The 11,140-nt window shown below is 43.6% G+C and overlaps 1 long non-coding RNA gene across 1 annotated transcript in view; it reads right to left on the bottom strand.

The window, feature by feature from the left end:
- Positions 1 to 5,900: 5,900 nt before the first annotated feature.
- LOC146869879 (uncharacterized) overlaps positions 5,901 to 11,140 on the bottom strand; it is a 103,097-nt gene continuing 97,857 nt past the window's right edge. The window contains exons 3-6 of the long non-coding RNA XR_014981536.1: positions 7,177 to 7,256; positions 6,998 to 7,082; positions 6,803 to 6,885; positions 5,901 to 6,114 (exon numbers count right to left, since the gene is read on the bottom strand). This is a non-coding gene — a long non-coding RNA (uncharacterized LOC146869879). The remainder of the gene's footprint in view (positions 6,115 to 6,802; positions 6,886 to 6,997; positions 7,083 to 7,176; positions 7,257 to 11,140) is intronic.

The following is an 11,140-nucleotide window of genomic DNA, read 5'->3' as shown; positions in this document are numbered from 1 at the left end:
CAATAGTTTCGTGCTGGATCAGTGTCAACGTCTTCTTGCGACAGCAGATAAGAAAATGGAGTGCCCATATCTGGTCTGGGAGAAGTGCTTGCCGAGTGAAGACCTGGAAAAGTTATGGCAAGTATCTTTGGAAATTTTACACTCACTAATTAAATCTGCTGCACTGAGGAAAAAACATTTCTTCACACTACACAGGATATACTGGTCGCCCTTGAAGCTCGCCAAAATAAGGGGAGGTGGAGCCCCGAACGCGGATGATGTTCACATCTTTGCGGCTTGCCCCCGGATTCAAGAGTTCTGGGGTAGTGTGGGTAAGACCCTGTCTGATGTGTTGGGCATGGAGGTTGATGTAAGCCTCTCTTTTATTATTTTTGGTATTATGTTGAAGCCTGATGGTCTGTTGGGGTTTTCGGGGCCTGAGAGTAAATTGGTATTCTACCTCGTCCTTTTGGCAAGAAGGGAAATCTGTAAGCTTTGGCGCCAGGCCCTCCCTCCAACTTGGAGAGCCTGGTGGAATGCGGTACGATATTTCAGAGATTTGGATCAAAAGGTCAATCAGAATAGGGGTAAGGCAGATGTGGGGTTGTTTTGGATCCTGTTAGATGGCACTGTCGGTGTTTAATCTATCTGTGCTATCCTATGATTAGACCTCTTGGTCAGCTCTCGACTAGTGGTGTGGCTGGGTTCCACATATACACCATCAGCTGAGTCTACACCCCTTAGATATAAAACGACAAGGGTTGGTTGAGAGTTCGTTGTATCTATGGAGGTCATATGAGAATAAATAAAAACAAAAAAAACAAGGTCTGGCATCTGAAATCCTAATGACTTTGATTCCGAAGTAACATCTGCAAGGCTTTAGTAGCAATGCTCCATTCGCAGTGACCTTGAAGAAGGTGGCTATAGGCTCTTGTTTTTAGGTGGTTACCAGAGGTGAAGGGAAGCCTCTTATAAGCTGCCCTAGTGATGAGAAACAGCAGTACCTCAGCATGCACGTTTTTGTAATGAACATAAAGTTTTTTTTATTAATGAACATATATTTTTTGGCTGGCTGTTACTGGGACAAATGTCATTGGCATCCTTTGGGAAAGAGGAGCCCCCGCCTTGTCCGTTTATTCTGGCCTGTCCTGTGTGTTTCCACTGAATTTGACAATCTGTGAGCCCCCTGATAGTGTTCCACTTTTTAAGTCGAGCCTAGGCAGCGTGCATGGTGTAATCTTTATACGAAGTGTAATTCCGACTGCTGCTTGCAATTGGTTCACTCCTGTGTCGCTTTTATTTCGTGGCTCCTTATACATTACTCCCGTTTTTAGCTCAGGAGCACCATGCAACTACAGTTTCCCTAGGCTTGTGTTTATGTGTTCCTTTAGGAACTACTTGCTTTATTTCTTGCTAGTGCGAGGGCCTGTCCCTAGTACCTTGCGCTGTTTATTTTATCACCCTGGTGCCCACTTTGCGGGCCGCTGCTTGTATAACTTGTATGTACATGGCCGCCGCGCTTCATGTTTTAGCACGGTGCTCGCTATCATGTTTCTTTGCCCTAGCATAATTTTTATGTACATGGGAGCCGCGCTTTATATTTAGCACGGCACCTGCTTTTGAGTTTTTTTTTATTACCATGGCGCCCACTTCATGGGCTGCCACGCGCATACATTTTATATGCACAGGCACTGTGCTTTGATTCAGTACGGTGCCCGCTTTCATTTATAAGTCCAACAGCTCTAAGTCTCACAAATGCGAGACCTATTGCATTGCAAATGCTTGTTTACAGTGCATTTTGCCAAGCAACGCTCTGCCAAAAGGGTGCACAACCAAGATGTTCATCCAGAGTTAGGGCGGGTGGCTACTGCCTCCTCGTCCCAGTCTCTAAAGAGGAGATTGGCAGCGGTGGTAGTGTTTATAGTTTAAGGACTTACACCTTTTTTACCTGCATCACCAAACAGGTACAATGCCTAGTGCCTCTTCCATCATTAGGGATATTGGCCAGTTTTTGGTGTACGTGTCATTTGTTTGTTAGCACGTCACTGTACAAGGCCAGGCTTTCTGCTGGACTTAATTCACTCAAGGTGGATGTGACACCCGCATGTCTGTATGAGAAGTACCCTTTCCAAGAAACTTGTGTTTTTCGTGGTTGGGAGTCTGCACCATCCCCTTCTTAGTTTACAGTTGGTCTCACAGAAACTCTGCACTCCACATTTGATAAATTGCTGGTTGCATAACACCAGTAGTCTTCTCCTTGGTGGAGTCTGGAGCCAACTCACACACCACTTTTCTATCCTTTGCCACTGCAGTAGTCGTGGGGTCTGCGAGCGCTGAAAATGGGGCAGTGGCAGCAGCGGTGCCACACATACTGTGATGTTGCCACAGATGTTGTGGCACACAAACTGAGGGCCAGAGACCGAGTGAGACCAAGGGAGAGGGTCGACCTGCTGCCCCGCGATAGCATAGGAGTCATCTGGACCTGAACACCAAAGGCCATATTTATGGCAAATTGACGCAGCACAGAAAGTCATCTTGCTGCGCAGCGCCACAGGGAAAGGGCTGGAATGCGCTGTATTTATCCCATTACGGTGCATTTCTGTCCTTTCCCCAGCACTGGTGCACATTGGGCTGCCTAGCGCCAATGCAGGCACCCTTGCACCATGGTGCGAGGGTGCCTCCATTGCATGCATTATTTGTGTGCAGTAAGGGGCACATTCCTGCACCAAAACAATCCCCTGAGGCACATTCCTCTTTCTGTGTGTGCCTCAGAATGCAGCACACATAGAAAGAGGAAGTAACGAGGAGACAGAAAGATATTTCTCCTCGTTACGCCTCACCAGGGAAGGCGTAGCATTTTAGCGCATTCCCAGGTTTACCAGTTCTGGTACATCTATGAATGTGTCATGTTATTCCAGAGCGATGTCAAGTTGGATTTGTTAATTTTAATTTTTTTATTTTTTTAATGTGTTTATTGGTTTGAATTACAGCCATACATACATAATTGGACGACATTTTCAACTTTAGTCAACACAGTCTCTGAGCAAACATCAATTTAAATTGCATATCAAGCATTCCTCTCCTGTTCCGCATGTCTACGCATCTCCATTTCCATCGTAGGTGACACACAGGGATCCCCCCGATACTTATTCCACAGCAACCATTTTCTATTCCATTTTTTGGGGCCCCCCGAGCAACAAAAACTTCGGACTCTGCCAACATACATCTGTCCAGCTCTTTTGCCCACAGGGTGATGGGCGGCGGGTTTGCTCCCCCCCCACCCTCTCGCCACTTCCTGTTTAACTAACGTATACCCCAGTGTTGTGAATTGCTGTTTGACTTCCGTGAGATCAGTCGCCTCCCATATATTCAACAATCCCAATTGTGGCAACAACACTATCTTCTTTCTCAAGGCCGCCTGCATGTGATCCGAAGCTCCCTCCCAAAGGGCACGTATCCTGGGGCAGCTCCACAAAGTATGATAAAAGGTGGCCTGTTATCCGCAACCCCTCATACAGAGGTCGTTAGGTCTAGACCCTATTCTCGCCAAAGTTTTCCCTGTCATGTATAAACGGTGAAGTATCCTAAGCTGTATCAGCCTGAATTTAAGTGTGATGGCCGCTTCCAGAGGGAATATAAGAGCCAGTTGCCAATCCTCGTCGCTCATTGGGCCTAAGTCATCTTGCCATCGCTCCCTTAACTTTGGAAAGGTGTCTGGCAGGTTATTACTTAACTATTTATATGTGAGAGATATCGCCTTTGAACTTAGAGGCCCATCTAACAGCCGGTCCTCCAATGGTGACGACTCTGGTATATCATTAAGGGGCAGAAAAGCCGCCCGTATCGCGTGTCTAATCTGGAAATATCTGTATATTTCTCCCTGAGCCAGATGATATTGACTCTGAAGGTCACCAAATGTAAGTATAGCTCCCTTCTTAACCAGGTCCTTCACTGCGGAGCTACCTATGAGGTCCCACTTGTCAAACCCAGGCTGATAGCATAACATGCCCAGCTTCTGTGTATACCATAGCGGCATTACCTGTGAGAGAACAGCCGCCCACCCCAAACGAGAATTAACTATATGCCATATTTCTAACGTGTGTTGGGTAGGTCCCAAAAAAAAATCTCTTCTTTTTATTCCTATCACTAGTGTACAGGGCCCCCAGATAACCGGAGCGATCAGTTTGGTAACGGTCAAGGGCGTATGCTGGGTCGTCAGGGGGGTGATATAGCCAGTGATTAGCAGTCACCAATTGCGCCGCCCAGTAGTAGAGTTGCAGGTCGGGCAGCGCTATGCCTCCATCATACCAGCCCTTTGTCAAGTTCTTCAGTGCGACCCTGGGGGCCTTCCCATCCCACAGCAGCGTGCGGATTTCACCCTCGTCTGCTCTAAAATATGAGTCTGGTACTCTGCGCGGACAATTATGGAGTATGTAGAGAAAACGAGGGAGAGACAACATTTTAAAGAGTGCGGCACGCCCCAACAGCGTGAGAGGCAGGGATCTCCAGTGCTTCACATCCGCGTGTAGTCTAGCCAGTGGGGGGCCAGATTGGAGCTGTAAAAATGAGCTGGATCCAATGTGATAAAGACCCCTAAATATCGAAACCCCTCCTCTGCCACCGCTATGGTGCATTCAGCCGGAAGTCGGGGGACTTGGCCCCTCAACATAAACAATACGGACTTGTGCCAATTAATCGCATACCCCAAATACTTGCCAAAATTCGTGAAGATGTCGAGCACTACCCTGATGGATTTGTGCGGGGAGGCTAGATATAACAGTATGTTGTCCGCATACAAGGATATACGATCTTCCACAGCGTCCGCCCAACGCAGCCCTCGTATCATCACATCTCGGCACACCCATGCCGCACGGGGCTCCAGCAGAAGGGAGAATATCAGCGGGGATAGCGGGCATCCCTGTCTAGTACCTCTTCTTAACCTAAATGTGCGGGACGTATAGCTGTTAACCCTCAACTGTCCCAACACATCCGTATATAACAGCTCCACCCAAGCTATGAATTTAGGGCCCAGTCTCACCCTTTCCAGGGCTTCGAACAAATACGGCCATTCTATGGAGTCGAATGCTATTGAGGCATCGAGAGATAACACCGCTGCGTCCTCCTCAATATACTGCCTACGAGCCATCACATTCTGAACGCGCCGTATATTAAGGGCCGTATTCCTCCCTGGTATAGATCCAGATTGGTCCGGATGGACAAATGATGCAATAACCGTCACTAGTCTATTTGCCAGGACTTTCGCCAATACCTTTGCCTCCACATTAATCAGCAAGATTGGCCTATAGGAGCCACAACTGTCCGCTGGTTTACCCGGTTTGTGGATGACTACAATGGTGGCCAGCCGCTGATCCACTGGTAACCTACCCACCTCCAGGCTCTCTTCATACATGGCCCTTAGGTGTGGCACAGTGAGAGAGGCAGTGGCTTTTAAGAACTCAACCGGCATGCCGTTAGGCCCCATCGCTTTACCGGATTTAATCTGTCCTAGGGCCTTGCTAATTTCATCGTCCGAAAGATCTCCCTCCAGGGTGTCCCTCTCTACATCTGAGAGGCCCGGCAGGTCACTATCCCAGAGGAGCTGCTGCGAATCGTCAGCCGTGTAGTGGGTAGAGGGGGAGTATACCTTTTCCAGGTGGTCAGCGAATTCCTCCGCTATTTCCTGTGGATGCGTCACTGTTATGCCCCCTGGTTTCGTCAGTTTGTGTACCCATCTCGTTCCCTGTTCTCGCCTCTCCAACCACGCTAGTGTCCTGCCAGCCCTATCAATATTAGATAAAGAGCAATAGCAAATTTAACTAAAACTGCCAATAATTACCAGGTATATATCTATACGTAGTTAATCAGTACAATTCCAAATATAGATCCAGAAAGACATATTTAGGTGTTTTATGATCATTTATTTGTTATTATTATACAAAAAGATAAAGCATCTATATACAGAAACAATTATTTTTACAAAATAGTGAACAATGATTCTAAATTTAATATAGATTCATATCCTGAGAAAATAATAATACGGTCAATAAAGTAGTCGATGGAAGCAAAGCGGCAGATGGAGACTACGCGCGTTTCGGCAAAGCTGCCTTCATCAGGGGACCGTCTATTGCATAGTAACTATAAGAAGCATAAAATAATATAGAAAAGAATATAAGTAAATAGAATCTACAAATCATATCTCTTGTTGCATTTTCAACCAAATAGTTAAATATATACATACATACACCTGGCAAGTTTGGTCAATTATTAAATACAGAGAAATACAATATAAAAACATATATTTACAACGGCTAATCATAATTCTTCTGAAAGATAACAGTTAATCTGAACTAATACATAGTATACCTATTTATATCAGGGAAGGGGTGAACAAGAACATACATTAAAGTCACTTTGAATATGACAAAGCATATATACAACTCTATGGATACAATAGGAAACACACACATTTGGCAACATCAAGAATATATATAACTCATATAGTCAGTACTTCTTTAGTTACAAAGTGAAGAAAAAGAGTAAAACGTGAAACAGGAATAAAAAATAAAAAATAAGACCGAAAGGATAGAGAAAAAGATATAATAATCTTAAAGGAGAATAGGGACAATAAAAATAGAGGGATAAACTAAAAAAGATAACAGGAAAAAGAAACAAGAAAAATAACTATATGAGCTACATGTTGATACCTAGAAATATCATGTTTTTGAAGATAAAGGAATAATGATAATTGGGTGCCTCAAGGTACACCAGTATCTCATGAGAGCTAATGGGAATACTAAGTAATTATATGTTAAAGTGTACTTACTAAGGTTCTATAAGTTTATTATCATATCTGAGAAGATATAATGGAGTAATTCTTATTCCGTATTTTTCATATATGCAAGAGTCCTAAAGAGGGAGAGAATCAATGATAAATTTTAAACGATATCTTTAATTGAATGGTGAATGCATGGTAACTAGCTCATACTGAACAAAAATAGATAATATGGGCTAAACTTACTAGGAGATTAATTCAGGATATAGCGCGCCAAAAGGTCTAGGTGCAACCTCGTAGTTGGAGTGCCACAAAAAGGTTGATATAATATCTGCGAGTAAATAACAATACTTAATTCTTGATCAAGAAAAAGTGATGTATGCATTCATAGCCCAAATTGATTACCAAAGGTAATGAATACTTACTAAAATCGTTTGATTAAACGTACTACAAACGAATAATTGCGCAATGTATTTGCAGAATGAGTAGTTACATATGTCAACATCTAGAAAAAAGAGAGAAATATGGTGACTAAATTATGTAATAATAGGTGGAATATATTAAGACTAAGGATTTCTGCACCCTATCGTAAATAGCAAATAGGTTTCCCGTGTAAGATCAGAAGGTTAAACCGATAGCTAATCAGCTAAACACCCTAAATATCGAAATAAGGTTAAACAATACAAAGATATTTGAAGAACAACAAACAATGTGCACTAATATTCACCAATATGAGCATCATACGCTATTAAATATTGTCCTGAATAAACTAAATGAATAAGCAAGTAAGATTAAACGGACAAACTGATACTACATACTTACTAAGGCCGTGGTTTAAGCGCAATATACTGCAAGTGATTATTTTATTGTTGTTGAGAAGTATGTTGATACATATATCGATATCTAAACAAATGGGAAGTATAAGAATTATTTTATAGAGATATTAACCCTCTAGACAGAACTCCCAAGCTTAGGAAATACCATAATAGAAAGTGAAGAAACAGTGGAATGGGGGCCCTTTGCGATAGAGAGTCTCCGATCTTCTGGCGATGAGTCAGGATAGATGCGAACCAAAGAGTTCTACACTCTATCTTAAATAGACGTTGGATTTGCCGCGCAAATTCAAATTGAAAAAGCCATGGTCCAATGGGCTACAGATAATTTGCGCCATGCTAAGGTCAGGCAATCAGTGGGTATTGTGATAGAAAAAAGACTACACGTTTCGATTTTGGTACGTGAAGTTTATAAATACATAATTGACGGCAAAACTAGATGTTATCTTGAATCCAAAAGACTGTTACAACTATGTACCGTAAAAATAGACGAACAAAAAACCCATTTCCTGAATCCAAAAAGTATATTTTATTGGTAAACTAGAGATTCGAACTAGCGGTATTGGGGTAGGGTAGAGAGTTATCTGAGCCTTACTCAATTGAGCTAAATGATCGGAGTAGAATAGATGCGCCTTACTCGAATGGAGTTAAATAATTGAGGTGAAATAGACGCCATATGTCACTGAATAGACCGCGTGATCAACGGGTCAGAATGAATATAAGAAGAAAAATAGAAAAAGTAGATATTCAGAATTATTAATAAATATTTTTGTTACTGAAAACTAACTCAAAAAAGATTAGAAATATTTACAAAGACAAAAAACAGAATGTCAAAAATAGATGCCATACACAATGAGCTAATTAGAACTCGATACGAGTTGAGACATAGTCCCAGTATATTAACGCAAAATGTATCAAGACAGAGACTAAGAATATTACAGAAAACTCTGTTCCCACGGGATTTCAAGATTAAGGCCCCTATTGACTGTATCCAAAGAAAAGAACCAGAAGACCTCGCGTTTTTTCTTATTCTGTCGGAACATTGTCCTTCTTTCGTTAATTATCCTTTCCAAAATGAACCAACGTATATAGGCTGAAGTATGGTTATTATCTAGAAAATGAGACACCAAAGATGCAGTCAGTTTTCTGGTTTTTATGGCTGATTTATGTTCAGTCAAGCCTGTATTAAGTGTACGTGACGTTTCACCCACATAACCTTTGTGACATGGACATAAGAGCAGGTAGACAATATTCTTGGTCTTACAATTATTAAGGTTTTTTGATGTTATAATTTGTCCGTTAACGTGTAGTTCTTTTGTCTCTATTGCTTGCGGACAAACTATACAGGTACCACACTTAAAATTACCTACTATTGGATTCATGCCATCAATACTAAGCTGTGTTTGTTCTTTTTGTTTCGGCATGCGTGATCTAACCACTAAATCTTTGAGATTTTTATTTTTGCGATAGGCAAAAAGTGGTTTGGGTATTTGTTCAAGTTTGGGTTTGTTAACATTAAGCAGATGCCAATTAGAACAGATAATTTGTCGAATCTGTTCATTCATTAGGGAGTGTCGTGTCACAAAAACAAGTTTAGTATCTTCTTTTGGTTGCGTATTTTTCAGAAGATGTTGACGATCAAAAAATCGAGCGCGTTTATATGATTCCCTGACCAATCTGTGCGGATATCCGCGGTCCAAAAAGTTTTTCTTCATATCAACTGCTCTGTTGTCATAGTCTTCCAGTTTAGTGCAATTACGTCTCAAACGTAAGAATTGGCTGAATGGAATACTATTTTTTTGTGTAGTTGGGTGAAAACTATTGTAATGTAACAGAGTGTTACAAGCAGTGGGCTTTGTATAGAGATCTACAAATAGATAGCCATCTTCATGTTTGATCAAGATATCCAAGAATTCCAATTCAGTATTACTAATGTGTGATGTAAATTGGAGATTAGAATCACACAAGTTGAGCCAAGTAATAAACTCGGTCAGGACATCCTCGTTATCATCCCAGATAAATACAATATCATCTATATATCTTGACCAATAGAATATAGATTCAAAGAACGGGGCCACCTCATTGAAGATAAATTGTTGTTCAAAGTAAGCAACGTAGATATTAGCTATGGTTGGGGCACAAGATGCACCCATGCTTACACCTTTTATTTGTTTGTAGAGGTTGCCTTGAAATTCAAAAACATTCTCCTCAAGTATAATCCTTAGACAACCAAGAATGAAGATAGTATAACATTCAGGTGCCAATTACGATCCGGCAAAAAAATTCCCCGTACGACTCGTATCCGGTCTTTTTACCGTACGAATCGTACAAGTGCCGTACAAACTGGCAATCACGATTCGCATGGTAAAAAGTCCATACGAACCGCATTCGGAATATTTCCCCACACGTCCTCGGGTCGGAAAATGTGTCCGACACGTCCTCGTACGATTTACCGTACAAATGTGAAAAGTGAAGTCCGACCGAGGAATCACGATCCAACCCGTTCGTCCGATCTCACAACCGTATGGTAAAAACACCGTCCGCACCGAACTCCCATGGCAACCATGGAGACATGTCCCCGCATACGCGCCCAACACTCCCCCCAGCACCCATACGTTCGAGTCGCACTCCCCGTTAATGTACACACCCCCCCTGTATGTACACCCGTGTACGTGTCGAACCCCCACCCGTGTATGTACACCCCTGTACGTTCGAGTCGTACCCCTACCCCTGTACGTGTCCTACCCCCGTGTATGTACACCCCTGTACATTCGAGTCGTACCCCCACCCCTGTACGTGTCGTACCCCCGTGTATGTACACCCCTGTACGTTCGAGTCGTACCCCCACCCCTGTACGTGTCCTACCCCCGTGTATGTACACCCCTGTACGTGTCCTACCCCAGTGTATGTACACCCCTGTACGTTCGAGTCGTACCCCCACCCCTGTACGTGTCCTACCCCCGTGTATGTACACCCCTGTACGTTCGAGTCCTACCCCCACCCCTGTACGTGTCATACCACCGTGTATGTACACCCCTGTACGTTCGAGTCCTACCCCCACCCCTGTACGTGTTGTACCCCCGTGTATTTACACCCCTGTACGTTCGAGTCGTACCCCCACCCCTGTACGTGTCGTACCACCGTGTATGTACACCCCTGTACATTCGAGTCGTACCCCCACCCGTGTACGTGTCGTACCCCCATGTACAGCCCTGTACATTCGAGTCGTACCCCCACCCCTGTACGTGTCGTACCACCGTGTATGTACACCCCTGTACGTTCGTGTCGTACCCCCACCCCTGTACGTGTCCTACCCCCGTGTATGTACACCCCTGTACGTGTCCTACCCCGTGTATGTACACCCCTGTACGTTCGAGTCGTACCCCCACCCCTGTACGTGTCGTACCACCGTGTATGTACACCCCTGTACGTTCGAGTCGTACCCCCACCCCTGTACGTGTCCTACCCCCGTGTATGTACACCCCTGTACGTGTCCTACCCCCGTGTATGTACACCCCTGTACGTTCGAGTCGTACCCCCACCCCTGTACGTGTCC

This window comes from Triturus cristatus, chromosome 1_1, assembly GCF_964204655.1.
Source record: "Triturus cristatus chromosome 1_1, aTriCri1.1, whole genome shotgun sequence".
Taxonomy (NCBI): Eukaryota; Metazoa; Chordata; class Amphibia; order Caudata; family Salamandridae; genus Triturus; species Triturus cristatus.
This window is presented reverse-complemented; position numbering and strand designations above follow the sequence as displayed.